A 19,043-nucleotide genomic window follows, 5' to 3' on the forward strand; every position below is an offset into this window, starting at 1 on the left:
ACTAGCGTGTAGTGTTTAATTAATGATAATTGGGAAAATCGCTGTCAAGATATATTTGATTATATGAAAATTGTTACAACTAGCCCCTGCTCCCTACGAGGAAGGTTTTATACAAAGACGAGTACAATATTGCTGCTAAAAATAAGTCTGCGAAATGAGTTTTTAAAGCTTTTAGTAGAAAGTGTTTAACAAATTTATTATCAAATCAGAGTAATAAATATAAAATAATTACAGTAAAATTTATAAAATAGCACCAAAAGCTTAAAAGAGAAAAGGTAGTTGGCTATGATAAGATAACCGCGGAAATGCTAAAGAGTATGTGGAAAAATGGAAGCGAAATGCTCAGAAAAGTTTGCAATAAAGCACGGAATGCGGAAAGATCCTAAAAGTCAAAGAAGTGGGGGTTATTCTACCCATTAACAAAAAGGATATATATGAGATTCCAGCAACTATAGAGGTATAACCCTCCTGACCATACCATCCAAATTATGCGAACAAGTACTGGAGAAAAATCTATTACAATGTGTGGACCATAAACTGAAACAATCACAAAGCGGATTCGGGAAGGAAAGAAGCATGCATAATCATATTTTCACACTCAAGTGGCTAATACAAAATATACGAAATACAAGCACGGAACTACACCAAGCTCTTATAGATCCAGAAAAAGCATGTGACAGAACCCCTGCATAGAAATCTACAAAAGGCTAATGAACAGAGAAGTCCCTAGATCCTAAATTTAAAATTTATTATGATACAAAAACACAAGAAACAGAGTAAGAACATATAATATGGAATCGAGTTTAGAGTCAATGATGGCATCCTGTTTAATATTGTACACTATAGCGTATTTCAGACATGCGATTTAGTGTACAAAGGATAGGGCCAAACTAAATGAGATTTTTCTTGACAATGTTGCCGCTTTTCATAGCAGCTGCTGGGAAAGGTAGTATTAACCCGGCATTGGTCGCTAGGTAGGTTGTTACGCGAGTGGTCGCGCGTGAGATTTTCTCTCACATATCCAAATTTTGCATTTTTTACAAAATTTTACAAAAAAGATGAGGTTTCATCAACGATAAAGCCATTTGCTTTAAAAAGACATGACGTTTTTCTGTTTTATTGTTATTATTATATTTACATAAAATGTGACTATTGATGCTGCCAATATTTAACATTGAAATATATATGGTAAGTGACCATCTTCAGGATTCCGAAAAAATTACGGAACAAATGACCATCTACAAAGTATAAAAACCCTGATAGAGAAAGTAGTGGAATACAATAAACCCCTAGTTCTAGTTTTTATCGATTTTCATAAAGCCTTTGACACAGTTGAACTTAGCAAAATATTACAGGCGCTTAAAGAATGCAGGCTAGATTATAGGTATACAAAATTATTACACAAAATATACTTACAGGCAACAACCACTGTCAAATTACATACTAACAGTAATCGCATAAAAATAGAACGGGGGGTTAGACAAGGAGACCCAATGTCACCTAAACTTTTTAATACGGTCTTAGAACATGCTTTCAAGAGTTTGGATTGGATGACAAAGGGAATAAAAATAGATGGAGAATACCTAAACAACTTACGTTTCGCCGATGATATAGTAATAGTAGCTGAGGATCTAGGTATGGCAAGAGAGATGGTACAAGAACTCGTTGTAGCTACAGAAAATGTAGGTTTAAATATAAACATCTCAAAAACAAAAATAATGACAAATTTGGTACCCAACCAGAACATCAGTATTGGTGGGAAGGAAATAGAACTCGTAGATAGATATAAATACCTGGGACATGAAATTACGATTGGCAGGGATAACCAGACTCGTGAGCTGAAGAGAAGAATCGGTCTTGGGTGGGCAGCATTTGGAAAACTGAGAGAAACTTTTAAAAGTGAGTTACCCACATGTCTAAAGAGAAAGGTATTCGATCAGTGCGTCCTCCCAGTCTTGACGTACGGGTCAGAAACACTTACCGTAACTAAAACCTCGGCTACCAAACTAAGAGTCACGCAGAGAAGAATGGAGCGGTCAATGTTAGGAATAACTCTGCGAGACAAAATCAGAAACGAAGAAATCAGGAGAAGAACAAAGGTGACTGACGTCATCGAGAGGATAGCCAGGTTGAAGTGGAGATGGGCAGAACACGTAGCCAGAATGACAGATGGGCGATGGACGAAGAGGTTATTGGAATGGAGGCCAAGAGAAGACAAGAGAAGCGTCGGTCGACCGCCTACAAGATGGACTGACGACTTAAGAAAGGTAAATAAAAACTGGATGAGGGCGGCGCAGGATAGATGGGGTTGGAAACGAGGGGAGGAGGCCTATGTTCAGCAGTGGACTTTTGAGGCTGGATGATGATGACCATCTACAACTAACCCGTAAAACAGAATATAGGATTTTCATATCATCGACCACATCCACGGCGCCTTTTATTACATCATAAAAGGATATATTATTTCAGGTTTTAAGTGGAAAAATAAAATTAATTTTTATATACAGTTGGTGGCGCCGATGGTCGCTTGATGAGGGAATCTCTCACATGAAGCGCACTGACTCAACAATATAGTGATACTAAGTAAACTGAGTCACTATCTGAGCGGACGAGTTTATTAGATTGTCAAGGGAGGATAGTTAGGAGACTAGAAGGAACTACAGCACGTATAATTTCCCAGAAAAAAGTTGTGCGCAATTTTCTGAAACCGTGAGAGAAAATCTCATATAGCGACCACTGGCGGGTTAAGGCATGTGCCTAATTTTACAGGATTATCTGCTGTGGAATACAAATACAAGAGGAGGATTTATTTACGATAATTCACAGAATGGGCGAAGTATGACAAACCCGCTTGCAATATACAACCTTACTGATTCTAACCTTTGAAGTACGGAATAGATGATGCAATAAAGGAAACATTGGACATAGAAACCTGAAAGTCATACAGATAGCGGAATGCTCATTTGCAGATGATCTAATTTTATTTGGAAGAGGAGGGCGCACTCACGGGAAACCTCCAATTCTTCTTCTTGCAGTACCGTCTCCTATCGGAGGTTGGCTACCATCACAGCAATCTTAACTTTGTTGGCTGCAGCTCTGAACAGCTGTATTGAACTGGACTCACACCACTCCCTTAAATTTCGCAACCAGGAAATCCTCCTACGTCCCACATTTCTCTTTCCCGAGATTTTTCCTTGGATTACGAGTCTTAACAGAGAGTACTTTTCTCCTCTCATTATGTGGCCTAGATACTCCAGTTTTTTCGTTTGTATGGTTTTTATGACTTCGTATTCCTTCCCATCTTCAGCAAAACATCTTGATTTGTTACTCTTTCTGTCCATGGTATTTTCCACATTCTCCTGTAACACCACATCTCGAATGCCTCAATGTTTTTGATGTTTATCTTTTTCAGTGTCCAAGCTTTCATGCCATACAGCAGAACGAAGAAAACATAGAATCTTAACATTCTCCTGCTTAAGTTTATATTTGTGTCCCGGCTGCATAGGAACTTTTTTATTTTGAAAAACGATTGTCTCGCTATCTCAATTCGCCTCTTGATTTCTCTTGTCTGGTCATTAGTATCAGTGAAGCAAACCCCTAAATATTTGTAGGACGTAACTCTTTCAACTGGCTGATTATTTATGGTTAAATTCACATTGGTGTATAGCTTCTTTGTTACAATCATGAATTTAGTCTTTTTGATGTTCAGTTTAAGACCATATTTATTGGTATGAGTGTTTATGTTTTCCATCAAATACTGTAAATTTGCTAGGTTATCTGTTACTATTAGCGTGTCATCAGCGTATCGTATATTGTTAATTAACTCTCCGTTAACGTTCATACCAATGTTTTGCTCTAGGAGCTCTTCCTGGCATATTGTTTCGCTATATATATTGAATAGTAGTGGAGAAAGCACACAACCCTGACGCACACCTCGACGAATCTCAATTTCTTCGGTTAACTCATTATCAACCTTGATTTTTGCTGTTTGTCCCCAGTACAATTTGGATATGATGTTAATGTCGCGACTGTCAATGTTTTTGCTTCTTAAGATTTCATACAGCTTTTGGTGTCTGACTTTATCAAAGGCCTTCTCAAAATCTATTAAACCTACGTAGAGGTCTTGGTTTACATCCAAACTTCTTTGCATTAACACACTTAGACCAAACAAAGCTTCCCGTGCTCCCAGTCCACTTCTGAATCCAAACTGTGTGGCGCTTATGTCCTCTTCTAATTTATTAAATATTCTTTTGTGAATTATTTTTAAAAATACTTTTAGTGTGTGGCTCATCAATGCTGTAGTTCTGTGGTCTGAACACTCTCTGGCGTTACTCATCTTCGGAATTATGACAAAAGTAGAGGAGAGCCATTTCTTTGGTATGATGCCTGTTCTATAAATTGTGTTAAAGAAATTCACCATTATTTCAAGTGTGTCGTCGTCTATAAGTTTCAACAACTCTACAGGAATTTCATCTGGTCCTGCAGCTTTACCCCCTTTTGTGTTCCTTATAGCATATTCTATCTCGCTTTTTAGGATTTCAGGCCCTGTTGTGTCGTCTGTAGGTTCTGCCACTGCTATTTCTGGTCTTTTGTCTGCAAAAAGTTCTTTAATGTATTCTGTCCATCTTGCCAGTTCTTCATTTAAATCTGTAATTATTTTACCTTTTTTGTCCTTTACGATGGATGATTGTTTCACTTTTTTACCTGTTATTTCCTTGATCTTTTTATGCATGTTAAAGCTATCGTACTTTCTTTCATATTCTTCTATTTCCTTGCAGTTTTCCAGAACCCAATTCTCTTTGGCTTCTCTAATTTTTCTCTTAATCTCACGGTTCACTTCTTTGTATTTTGTCTTGTTGGTTTTATTTCTTCGCCTTTCCTCCAGAAGGTACAAAATTTCGTTTGTCATCCATTTCTTTTTCTTAACTTTGCCTGGAGCTAAGGAGCCTTCACCAGCTGTCATAAGGGCCTTTTCTATCTCCATCCATTTGTCCTCTACATTTCCTGTGTTCCTATTTTTTGCAGCGAGGTTTCTAAGATTGTTGTTTACCTGTTCTCTTGTCCTTTCCAGTATAGTTGCGTCTTTCAGTTGCTTAACGCCTATCTTTTGTTTAGCTGCATTTTTCTGTAGTTTCTTGAATCTTATATTTACTACAGCCACCACCGGATTTTGATCCGATTCTATATCAGTGCCTGGATAGGTTTTTGTAGACGTGATGGAGTTTTTAAACCGGCTTCTGACTACTATATAATCGATTTGATTCCTGACGATGTTGTCTGCATTTTCCCTTGGTGACGTCAACGTGTACAATCTACGGTTTGGCAATCTGATCATTGTGTTTATTACTACAAATTATTTTTCTTGACAAAATTATACGAGACGTTCACCTCGGTCGTTTCGTTGTCCAAGTCAAATTCACCAGTGCCTCCATCAGTTTTCACCTTACCAACTTTAGCGTTGAAATCGCCCATGATTACGGTGACCTCTTCTTTTTTGGTCGATTCCAGAATGTATTCTAGTTGCTTGTAGACTTCTTATATTTCCTCATCCTCTTTATCTGCTGTCGTTGCATAGACTTGAATAATGTTAATTTTTCCTTTGTTCGACTTTAGTTGGATTGCTATGATTCGTTCTGAATATGGGGTAAAACTTAGTACCGATTTGTTGACTTCCCTTTCGACTATTATTCCGACGCCATAACGGTGGTTTGTATCATCAGTTCCCGAATAGTAGAACATGCCGTTTCTAGTTGGACATTTGCCGGATCCTTTCCACTGTACGTCGCTGATACCAAGTATTTTCACATGCAGTCTTTCCATTTCTGTTTTTACGTTTATTAATTTTCCGGCTGCATACAAGCTTCTTGCATTCCAAGTAGCTATTCTCATAACTTTATTTTTAAGTTTCACGCCTTCGTTCGCCACTGTTCCCCCCGGAAATCCGATTGGGGAACATTTTACTCCGGAATATTTCGTTTTGAACATTGCCATTGATGGTTTTTTACAAGGGAATCCATTTGGATATTTAATGCAGTGGTTTCCCGTTGCCTTCTGCATCCTGATGTCGTTGACCACTGTCTTGGTTCCTCCGCCTTCGAGACCGATTTCTCAATCTCAGGACAACAGAGTGCCCTGCCATTTACCAGCTCATCCGCCCGAAGCCGTTGGCCGGTAGATGGGGGATTACTTATACCGGTAATCGCTCGGTTACTAGAGGGTGTAGTAGAAGGAAATATAGTGACCCGTCTGCTTTCGGAAACCTAATCGCCATTCGGGGTCAGAAGAAACAAGAGTTAGCCAAGAGAGGCTGATAGGAAAGATTAAAGACATTTTACTCAAGACAAGTTGAAAAAGAGTAAAATGTTAAGGCCCTTATAATGCGCCAGGTGCGCGTCATAAGCGTAAGAGTATACACTTTGTGTTCCCGCTCATACCTCGGGGTGTTGACTACAGACTGTATGGCTCGTCCAGCATGCCATAGCATGGAGGATGGGGTACACGACATTTTTACAATGTAGATACTCCAACTCCATGGCCTGACCCCAATTACTCAGAACATGAACCTTCAATTATAGAGAGTTCTTCTTCTTATGGTGCCTATCCGTTACGGATGTTGGACACTAACATGGCTATTCTGACTTTGTTGACTGCTGCCCTGAAAAGTCCGGTAGTGGTTAAGTTAAACCATTTTCGCAGGTTATGCAGCCAGGATATTCTTCTTCGTCCTGGACCTCTTTTCCCATGCACTTTACCTTGAAGTATGGTCCGAAGTAGGTCATATCGTTGTTCATTGCGCATTACATGGCCCAGGTATTCCAGTTTGCGACGTTTTATGGTTACGACTAGTTCGCGCTCTTTACCCATTCTATGTAGAACTTCTTCGTTGGTAACTCTGTCTATCCAGGAAATCCTCAAAATGCGTCTATAGCACCACATCTCAAATGCTTCGAGTCTCTTCAGTGATGCTTCAGTTAAGGTCCATGACTCCACGCCATATAAAAGAACGGAGAATACGTAGCACTTTAGTAAACAAATTTTTATTTCCAATTTTATATCGTGACTGTTAAAGATTTTTTTCATTTTGACGAAGGCTGATCTTACTTTCTCGATCCTTATCTTAATTTCCGTCGATTGGTCCCACTGTTCATTTAAGTTTGCACCCAAATAACAAAAGTTGGTGATTTGTGTTATAGGTTGTTGGTTAACTAGTAATTGACCAGGTGGTATCCTATTTTTGCTTATAACCATGTATTTGGTTTTTTTGATGTTAAAATCAAGCCCAAACCTGCTACTTACTTCTGCCACCCTGGAGACAAGTGTCTGCAAACCTTCAAGACTGTCTGCAAAAATGACAGTATCATCAGCGTATCTTATATTGTTCAATCGTTCTCCGTTTATAAGTATTCCCTCGTCTATGTCCGTTAGCGCTAGGTTCATAATGTGTCCTGAATATGTATTGAACAATAATGGGGACAATATACATCCCTGTCGCACACCTCTTTTTATCTTTATGTCGTCTGTTAACTGATCCCCTACTCTAACAGCTGCAGTTTGTTCGTAATAGATATTGTTTATTATACGGCGATCTCTGCTGTCTAGACCAATTGAATTTAATATTTTCATCAGTTCGTCATGTTTTATTCTATCGAACGCTATCTGGTAATCAACAAAACACACATATATATCACAATTCACGTCTCTACATCTTTGAAAGAGAACTTGTATTGCAAAAAGTGCATCTCGAGTACCCAATGCATCCCTAAAGCCGAATTGTGTGTTTGTCATGTGTTCTTCACACTTTTTATATATTCTTTTATGTATAATTTTTAAAAAAGTTTTCAGGAGATGGCTCATAAGGCTTATTATTCGATAACCTTTACATTTTTTGGCATTGGGTTTTTTAGGGATTGTTATAAAAGTTGATCTTAGCCACTGTTGGGGTATTTTTCCACTTTGGTATATTTTGTTACAGATCAAGGTAAGTCTTTTTACTTCGTCTTTATCCATAATTTTTAAAAATTCTGTGTAGAACTCGTCTGGTCCTGCGGCTTTTCCCTCCTTAATGTTGTTTGTAGCAGCTTCTACTTCCGCTTCGAGAATAGGTGGTCCGGTATCGTCATTTTTATTTTATGTGATGGTGACATTCCTATCGTCTTCAAATGTTGTTGTCACATAGTTCATCCATGTTGTTTTTGTTTCTTCAATATCAACTATTGGATTTCCTTGAGCGTCTGTTAAGTGTCCCGGCCTTTTTGATTTATAGATGCCTGCTGCTTCTTTGATCTTTTTGTGGAGGTTGAAGGAATCGTGTTTACGTTCCAACATCTCGATTTCTTCACACTGTTCTTCCAGATTTCTGTTTTAGCTTCTCTGACAGCTTTTTTTATCTCTTTGTCTAGAAACTGATATGCAACGTAGTCTTTCCGCTTGGATTCTCTTCTTCTGTCCATCATCTGTAATATACCGTCGGTCATCCATGGCTTTTTCTTTTTTGTCTTTTTCGGTCGCAGGTATTGGTCTAATATTTCCTTCCCAATGTTTTCTAAGTGGTTTATTTCTGTGTCAACATCATTAACTACTTCTGACTTGGATATGTTGTTCTTCAGATATTCCCGTACTTCTTGATTTATGTCATCATCTCTTAGTTGTTTGGGATCGTATCTTATAGGATTAGGTTTGTGGATTTTTTTAAATTTCAGACGAAACTTACCGACAAGTGGGTTATGGTCTGACTTAATATCTGCACCAGGGTAGGCTTTCACTGATGTTATAGAGTTTTTGAATCTTTTATTTATTAGAATATAGTCAATCTGGTTTCTAATGAGATTTTCTGGCGTGTCACCGGGTGAGCGCCATGTGTATAACCTTCTGTATGGTAATTTGAAGAGTGTATTGGTGATTACCAACTCTTCTTCCGTAGCAAATGTGAGTAGGCGTTCTCCTCTCTCTTTTCGCTCGCCCAAACCCCATGAACCTACTACTTCACCATAACTACCCTTACCGATTTTGGCATTAAAGTCACCCATAACTAGCGTTACTTCATTGGTTTTTAACTTACTTAGGACTTTCCTTAAATCGTAATAAAAAGCCTCTATTACTTCGTCTGATTTGTCTGCTGTGGGTGCATATATTTGGATTATGTTGGTTTTTGCTGGGAATAAATCCAATTGAATGAGCATGATTCTCTCGGATATTGGAACAAAATTCGTAACGTATTTTTTTATTTGTTTATTTAAAATTACTCCGACGCCATGCTTATGTTGACCTTCTGTATTTCCAGAGTAATATACTTGGTGCTCGTTTATTTGACATTTTCCGGCATCAGGCCATCGCATTTCACTGATGCCCATTATATCGATATTCAGTCTTTCCATTTCATGGATGGCATTATAAATTTTGCCTGCTTCGTACATGGTCTTGACGTTCCAGGTGCATATTTTAATAAACTGCTTAATTTTTCTAGGCGTATCCTTTCCTTTTACTTGGGGGTTTCGCCTGCTAACGACCTGGGAGGCCCCATGGTTCTGTGTTGTTATTCCTCCCCTGCCGGATCTTGCACTCCGATATACATGATCAGTAGTCTTCACTCTCAAAGCTGTAGGCATGATAGATGTACAAGAGATATCCATATGGATCTTTAATGTAGTGGTTTCTCCTTGCCTTCTACATCCTTACGCCGTTGACCTAGTTCTCGGTTCTCGGTATAGAGAGTTAAACTTGAAAAACGTACCTAGTCTAAGGATTAATGAAAGTAAAACCAAGGTAATGAATATGTGGGAAAACAGATCAATGTACAAAATTTAAAATACATAACGATACTTTAGAACAAGTTGAAACCTTCAAACACCTGGCAGTTCAACTAGAGAGTAGTGGTACGCAAGAAACTGTGATAAACACTAGAAGAGTAAGTGCAGCCTGAATAAACCATGAAATTAAAAGCACATTGCTATCGAAACAGGAGTATCTCGAAAAGCCAAGACAATTATCTAAACGCAGTTTTTGTATCTGAGAAGAGTACTAGGTGTGAGCAGAATTGACAAGATGCAGAATGAAGAACCAAGAGAACGTCTTAAAGTCCAACCAGTAAAAAATAAAATCGAAGAAGCCCAGCCTAGATGGTACGGTAACATGTTTAGGCCGTGTTGTCGAATTGAGGACCGCTACCTGAACAGCCAAAATAAGTGCACCGAATTACGGACCGTACGAGAGATAGGTAGGGAATTAGGGTTAAGAAGGGTCCGATTCTTGATAACGAGATTTTAATGAGTAAGGAAATATTTAATAATAAAATATTACTTTAGATTTAGTTTATTTTGAGCTGTCTTGAAAGGTAGTCAAAATGAGTGAAATTAAAATGATTTTAAGTGAAAAGGGAAACTCGTTACTTGTGTTAGATGATTAAAAGTATCGTGAAAAAAAGTGCTTAAAAGTGGTGAAAAGTTTTGGACCTGTACGGTAAATAAATATAACGCAAAATTGTTTACGCTAGGTGCAGATGATACAATTTCCCGAAAAGAAACAGTGCACAATCATGAAAATGATATAAAGAAATTAAATAGACAAATTTTGAGTACGGCAAGCAATCGCAAAGCCATAGAAGATATCACAGAGCGGCCATCAAAAATTATCCATTCTGTAATAAGGAAAAATAGTGATGCTATGAATTATTTGACAAGAAAAGACATTACCTACGTAAGAAATAATATATATTACAAGAGACGTCAAATCCAACTGCGTTTACCAACCTGTATTTCTGATGCGTTAGATATTTTACAAACATTAAATTTAAAAACAATAAAAATTTCTTTTTTAAAACCAGAGGAGAGAGAGGTACCTCTGGGAATAATTAAAACGATAGAAAACATCTACCAGAACAACACAATAAAAGTAAAAGTGGAAGATGAACTAACTGACCCAATTGAAGCCGGCAATGGGATAAGACAGGGGGATTCCTTGAGTCCTTTATTGTTCACCCTGATCATGGACGAAATCATAAAAAAAGTAAGAACTAAAAAAGGATACCAAATGGGAGAAAAACAACTTAAAATAATCTGCTATGCGGACGATGCCATACTAATCTCTCAGAGTGAAGATGATTTACAACGTATGCTGCACCAATTCAACATAATGGCCAGAAAATTTAACATATTAATTTCCTCAAAAAAGACAAAAGCATGGTTATAACAGCAGATCCAATAAGATGTAAATTGGAGCTGAAAAGTCAGGTAATAGAACAAGTGATGGAGTTTAAATATCAGGCATCACACTATCTAGTTTACGAAGACTCGAAACAGAAGTGGAAGATCAAGTGAATAGAGCAAACAGAGCCGCAGGTTGCCTGAATGATACAATATGGAGAAATAAAAATATCGGAAAAGAAATGAAAGGCAGAATTTACAAAACAGTCATCAGACCAACAATGACATACGCGGCAGAAACACGACCCGACACAGAGAGGACAAAAAGATTGCTTGAAACAGCGGAGATGAAAACCCTTCGAAAAATAGATGGTAAGACTCTATAAGACAGAGCTAGAAGTACAGATATCCGACGGAGATGCAAGGTGGATAACATTAATAACTGGGTAAGAAACAGAAGAATAAAATGGAATGACCACATAAGCCGAATCACAACAAATAGGGTAGTCAGGACAGCGAGAGACGGTTCCCCAATAGGAAGACGATCAGTGGGAAGACCTCGAAAACAATGGAACGACAACTTACTAGAGGCACATTGAAAAACAGACAGAGTCATGTTTATACAAAAAGAAGAAGAAAACCAGAGGAGGTTGGAGAATTTTTTGCTTTGGATTTTGCTGAATTTCAGTCAACTCATCTGCATAAATCTGGGGTAAATTTTGCTGACTATTTTATAGACAATTATGTTGGTGAAAATTCTTTATTTCCACCAACACTTTGGGCTGAAGCAGCTGTAACTACAGAAAATTCTACAAGTGCATGCGACTCCTTTCACTCTCGATTTAATTCAAATTTCTATTCGATGCACCCTTCGTTGTATTTATTTGTAAACGTTTTAAACAATTTTCAAACAGATACTTACATTCGTATTCAAAGCGTTAAGGAGCCTGTTAAAAGAACAAAATTGTTAGGCAAAGATTAAACATGTTATCTTCTAAAATGTCGGAATATAATAACGTTTTTTTGAGACGAATAGATTTGGGAAAATTTTCATCATGTTTTCATAAAGTATAAATATTATTAAATGTAAATATGTGTAACCCTTTTATTTTACCCTTACTTACTTACCTTACTTAAATTCTTGTTTATCTCAACAACATTTTGATGCTTCTCAAGCAAATTACACTCAGCAGGTACGAGTTAATCAACAAAATTACATACATCAGGCACCAATTATCAAAAAATCACAACATATACCATCAACCAGTCAGAAATATTATCACAGACTGTCCTCTACAAGTGACGATGAGGAGCTAGAACAACACGCAGCCAACGAGAACGAATGGCAACAAGTAACAAATACAAAAAGAAGGAAGATCACAAGAAGCAACTCACAAAACTCCGACATAGATATAAGCAATAGATATAGTCAGCTTCCTGTAGAAGAAACTGTAGAAGAGAGTCAAACAGACCAAAAAATAAATATCACCGAAGCTAAAACTATAAAACCTCCTCCAAACGGAGTAACAGATTACCAGAAAATGATACTAAGTTTAACAGATGCCATTGATGATGAGCACTACAGTACAAATACACTTGCAGATAATACAATTAAAATAATTAGTGATACTGTTGAGTCTTACAGGCATCTAATAATGTATATGCGTGAGAAAAAATTGTACACCACACATACCAACTCAAACGTGCATTCCGAGTAGTAATCAGACACCTTCACCACATTATGGATACAAAAAAAAATAGTGAAAGAACTCAATGCAAAAGGCCACCAAGTTAGAAATATCCTCAATGCCAAGGACAAAAGAACTAAGGAGCCTCTTAATCTGTTCTTTGTGGATTTAGAGCCTGCGGTAAATAACAAAAACATATATAAAATACAAAAAATGTAAAATTTAATCATACAGGTAGAACCTCCAAAACCTAACTATGGACCAGCTCAATGCACACGATGCCAACAATATGGACACACCAAGGGTTAGTTATAAACCTTTTGTCTGCGTTAAGTGTGGGGGAGCCCATAGTACATCAACCTGCACTAAAACAAGGAACACTCCAGCAACATGTGCACTTTGTGGTGGTGCCCATACAGCCACCTATAAAGGTTGTAGCTACTATCACAACATAATGAGACGCCCTATAATCAAAATAATAGACAAAATGTACAGCCAGTCAGCAGTCAGCGTTGTCCAAATGCCCATCATAATCTTACCACTAAGTCAACAACAACACCGGTAAGAAATAATGTGACCTATGCAAATGTAGCATCCAACAATTATACTCAGCAGAATCAATGTGACACCACAACAGATATGCTACATAGATTCTTAGATGAATTCAAAGCCATGTTTCAGCAACTTATTCATCAAAACACCATGGTGATGAATATGCTGACTACGTTAATAAATAAAATTCATTAAGTTCATTAGAATAGCACTGTGGAATGCCAACGGCATTCTACATCACAAACAAGAAATTTAAATATTCCTAAAACACAATTCCATAGACCTGCTTCTCATCAGCGAAACACACTTCACTGACAGATCCTACTTTTACATTCCACATTACACAACATATCACAGCAATCACCCAGACAACACTGCACATGCTGGTACTACTATCCTAATAAAAAACACAATAAAGCACCATGAAATGCCAAAATATGCTGAAAATTTTCTACAAGCCACAACTGTCAACGTCTGTCTAAAAGTTGCCGCCGTCTACTGTCCACCACGACACAACATAAAAAAGGAACATTTCAGTGATTTTTCGATACAATAGGATCCAAATTTTTTGCGGGCGGTGATTACAATAGCAAACACATTTTATGGGGTCTAGGCTTACAACAACCAAAGGTAGAGAATTGGCATCAGTGATTCAAGAGAAGCATTACGCATCCCTGTCAACAGGAAATCCAACTTACTGGCCAACTGATCCTGCTAAAACTCCTGACTTGCTTGACTTTTTTGTGACAAATGGGTTACCAGCTCCTTACTTAGACGTAATACCAAGCTATGATATTTCTTCTGACCACTCTCCGATAATAGCTTCAATAGGAACAGCAGCGTTACATAGAAAAACTGCCACACGACTACATAATAAGAAAACCAAATGGGAAGAATATCGTACCAGAATTAAAGAAACAGTAAAACTCGACATCAGACTAAAGGAACCCAATGAAGTCGAAGGGGCGATCACAACTTTTAATGACCTTCTAATAGAATCAGTACAACAAGCCACTCCTCGTCCCACCATCTAAAAGAAAGACATTTCTATACCTAAAGAAGTGAAGGAACTCATAGCTCTAAAACGAAAAGCAAGAGCTAGATTACAACGCACGCAAGCCCCTGTTGACAGAACAGCGTACAACCGAGCCAGTAGTCGACTAAAAGCAAAAATTTAAGAACTGCGTGAAAGTTCATTTAATGAATATTTGAAGGGTCTTAACCAAAGTGGTAACTCCAGCTGGAAATCATGCAAATTCAAAAACAAGCCTCAAAAGCAGAATTCTCCTGTACGTGACTCCAGAAATCCTGCAGCTATATGGGCAAGAAGCGATAAAGAAAAGGCTTCACTATTTGGTGCATACTTATCCAATGCATTCACACCGAACTGTGAGGTAGTTGATGACGAAATAGCTAGACATCTCTCAAATATCCCAAACAACATACCCGCAACCAAACAACTTTCTGTAAAGGAAGTTCAAAATGAACTAAACTTCCTAAATCCAAGAAAATCTCCAGGGATCGATAAAGTACCCTCCAAAATGTTAAACAACTGCCACGCAGAGGAGTTATACTCATGATGTACATTTTCAATGTAATCCTGAGACTAAACTAATGGCCGACACAACTCCAAACAGCAGAAATAATTTTAATACTGAAGCCAGGCAAAAACCCAAACGAAGTTTCATCTTATCGGCCAATCAGCTTATTGCCAGTTATGTCAAAACTACTAGAAAGACTCATACTTCAAAGAATAAATAATAAGGAAGTACTCCCTGAGGATTGGATTCCATCACACCAATTTGGTTTTCGACAAGGCCACTCAACAATTCAGCAAATACATAGAATAACACATTCAATAAATTTAGCAATAGAACAAAAACAATACTGTCCTTCAGTATTCTTGAATGTTAGCCAAGCCTTTGACAAGGTTTGGCATGATGGACTATTATACAAAATATCTAAAATCTTTCCACTATCCTCTATCGACTGCTCGAATCATATCTTCACAACAGACAGTTTCTTGTAAAAGTAAATGATGAATATTCGCAAAAATTCCCAATCAAGGCCGGAGTTCTGCAAGGCAGTGTCCTGGGTCCCATTCTATATGTATTATTCACATCAGATATTCCTACGTCTCCACACACTCATAGGAACCTTTGCGGATGACACCGTCATCTTAGAAATTCACCAGGATCCAGTAGAAGCTTCCAACATTCTACAAAATGACTTAGCAAACCTAGAAAATTGGGTAAAAAAATGGAAAATTAAGATAAATGAGGCTAAATCCGTCCATGTCAACTTTACTACAAGAAAAGATCAGTGTCCATCACTATACGTAAATAACAAAATTATTGCTAAAAACAACTCTTCCAAGTACCTCGGCATACATCTAGACTCTAAACTTACTTGGAAAGTGCACATAACAAATAAGAGAAAACAAATAGACATGAATGTCAAAGATCTCTACTGGTTAATAGGTAGAAAATCAAAACTAAGTTTGGAAAATAAACTGCTGATATACAACACCATAATCAAACCAATATGGTATCGACCTCTGGGGATGTGCAAGCAAATCTAATATTGCTATCATCCAAAGGAGCCAGTCAAAAATACTACGCATGATCACAGGTGCACCTTGGTTCGTGTCAAATTTAACATTACATGAAGATCTGAAGGTTCCATTCATCACAGATGTCATTAAAGATAGGTACAACAAACACCACGAGAAAATGGAAACACACCCCAACGCAGTATTACAGCCGCTAGTACAAGCTCCAATTTCCAGAAGGTTGAAGAGATTATGGCCAGGTGACATGAAGACTATCTAGGACTACTTCATTGGAGGGAGTCCCTTCACGCCAATGAGGGGCCCAGCTCCCAAGCCAACACTTTAACTTATAGGATGCTAATGTATTCTGATTGTTAAATAAAGCATAACAAAAAAAATATCTGTCTTTCACTACGGAACATGCCTGCTACTTCATACGTACTTGGTCGTCATTTCAAATGTCGTTTTCAATGACAGTGACACTTCATCCCTACCCGCTGGCAAACTGAAAATGAAAGGGAAGAATTATTCCTTAAATAGGCATGTCATTCGAATATTAGATTTATTTTCCATTAACACTTAATATCCTCTTGGGTGAGTTTTTCATACAGCTTTTTATAATAATTTCTTCTAATATTTTTTATATCTAACCTAACCTCCAATCTAAAAGCATGTGTTCTGATATTTTAGTTATAAATACCTATATCTTTTTAATTTACATAATATAATATGCACGTTTAGTAATCAAATTTTAACTAGTAATATTCAATCTTAATTCCATTTAATTTATTCTTGTCATCTGCTACTCTTTTTGATTTTTTCTTTAAAAAATGGCAAACTTGGCATAATTTGGTTATTAGCTTCTTGATTGTCACTTATACGCATTATTCTTCTAGTTTTTGGATAAAATCTACTTTTCACCTTTCGGGAGCATGAGGCACATTGCCGGCGAAACACTACTAGATGGCTGACAACTTAAACAAAAAGGTGCATCTCTAGACAGACAGCAGCACTCAACATCTACGACACCACCAAGACCGTAGCTGCAGGGAACTAGGGCCGCAACATCTGCCCTGGTCTACAACAAGTCGACAGCGGTACTATTCGACATCAAGAAGTTACCATCGAACCGATACCAAAAGCCATAAGTACAATCCAGAATTGTTAGTTTTTGGCAAGAATTTGAATATATTTTTTAATGCATTTACTGTCATATTTTTATTATATATCTTTATCGAACAATAAACAGGATTAGTTAAAAATACTGTTTTGTTTGCTTCCATTCTAAATTTTCAGAGTTCGTATTCTAAGATTAGGACAAGACGAACACAGACCCTGAGAGACTGAGCTAGGCTGGGGTAAACGATAGCTATTCTGGCTGATTAAAATATTATTTTCGAATGGTATTTCAATCAGTTGCGGTAGTTCATCGTCTATTTCGTTTCAAGATATTTTAAAAAAGGGTCAGTTTAGAGAATATGATCTAGGGCTAGAGGACCCCGATAGATATGAAACTGTCGTAGAAGAATAGGCCAACATCCACTTCATTAAATATATTTATCCCTGTCAATACGTTTTACGAATGCTGAGTATTTGACTCGTGACTCAGTGATCCAATGAGAACTCTAGTTAATCGATTATCTCCAGTTTTTCCCATTCAGTGTTTCATATAGAAGAAAATTACTTCATTTGAAAAAGTATTTGACGAACGAACCGTGGATTTTGATTATATCAATCAATCTTACATTACTTCGCAAACTGCATTCGGCGATCTGCATCATCCTCATTTATTTCCTGGACATTATGAATTTCATACGGATGATATTTCTCTGTCTGGTTAATAAATGGCTAATCCTATTAATAACTCGTTGACCTACAAAATGGACAATTACCATCCAGTTGAACAGGATATAGTACATCAGACTATCTGCTGATAATGAGAACATTGATAGAGAAGGCAAATGAATACCAATTACCCGTATTTCTTACCTTCGTAGACTATCAAAAGGCGTTTCATAGTATCGAGATGTGATGTTCATACAAATGAACCAGTAATGAACCCTGTATTCTTCTATCTTCCTCCTCTTGGTAAATATGGACAGACCAGCAATAAATCCTGCATTCCACTGGATCCTCGTCTTGTGTGGACTAGCAATAAATCCTCGATTCCACCGGCTGCATTTCAGATTAATGGTAATTCATGGTAACATCATCAACATCGTAAACTTACCATCCAGAAGCCCTATCCGAAAAACTGCATGGCAAGTTAAGTGTTTCATAAGGACATTTTTCTTTAAATATTAAGATCCTCAGCCAGCTTTTACCTGTGGGCCTCCCTTTTTACCTTTGGGCCAATTAATTTCAGCCAATTAATTTTATTTGGACCGTCAGTCACCTTTCTTAGGCATTCAGCCACTTTTTACCGAACTTGCTGTAACGTAGAAGCATTTTTATTAATTTGTTAAATAAAACGTTTATTTAAATATTTGAAGTTATACTTCTTTACCGGCGATAGAGGGTGATTTTTTTATATGTTAAAACCTATCAGCCCGGCGCATGCGTATTATAACTTTGTTCTGATTGGATGTTCAAATGACATGTCAAAAATTATCCGATATGGCAGCTGTGGTTTGGAGGTAAAGGTAAAGGTAAACAAATGTATAATATATTAGTTTTATTGTTGTGAGGACAGAAACAAAAAAGTTTATAATATTGTAGTGACTTTTAAATAGTTTTTAAAAGCAACAGGTACGTAATAATTGTTAATGTATCATGAGTATAAACCTACCTATTTGATCTGCCAAAATACATAGTATGTAATACTTTTATTTATATAATTTGATAAACATCAAAATTTCTATCAATATTCACCTAATATATTGTTTTTTTTACTCTATGTTTTGTTGTATTTTTTCAATTCTAAATCATTTCAATTCAAAATTAAAATAATTTGATCAATTTTCAAAATATCAAAATATCACAAGTTTAATCCGTTTAGTTAGTCGATCTTCGTAAATAATGACACATAGTGTCTGTGGCTAAGCGGAGAAGGCGAATGAATTCCAATACCAACCGCTCTTATCAGCGCTGGTTCGAGTCCCAATAGAAACTTTC

This window comes from Diabrotica virgifera, chromosome 9, assembly GCF_917563875.1.
Source record: "Diabrotica virgifera virgifera chromosome 9, PGI_DIABVI_V3a".
Taxonomy (NCBI): domain Eukaryota; kingdom Metazoa; phylum Arthropoda; class Insecta; order Coleoptera; family Chrysomelidae; genus Diabrotica; species Diabrotica virgifera.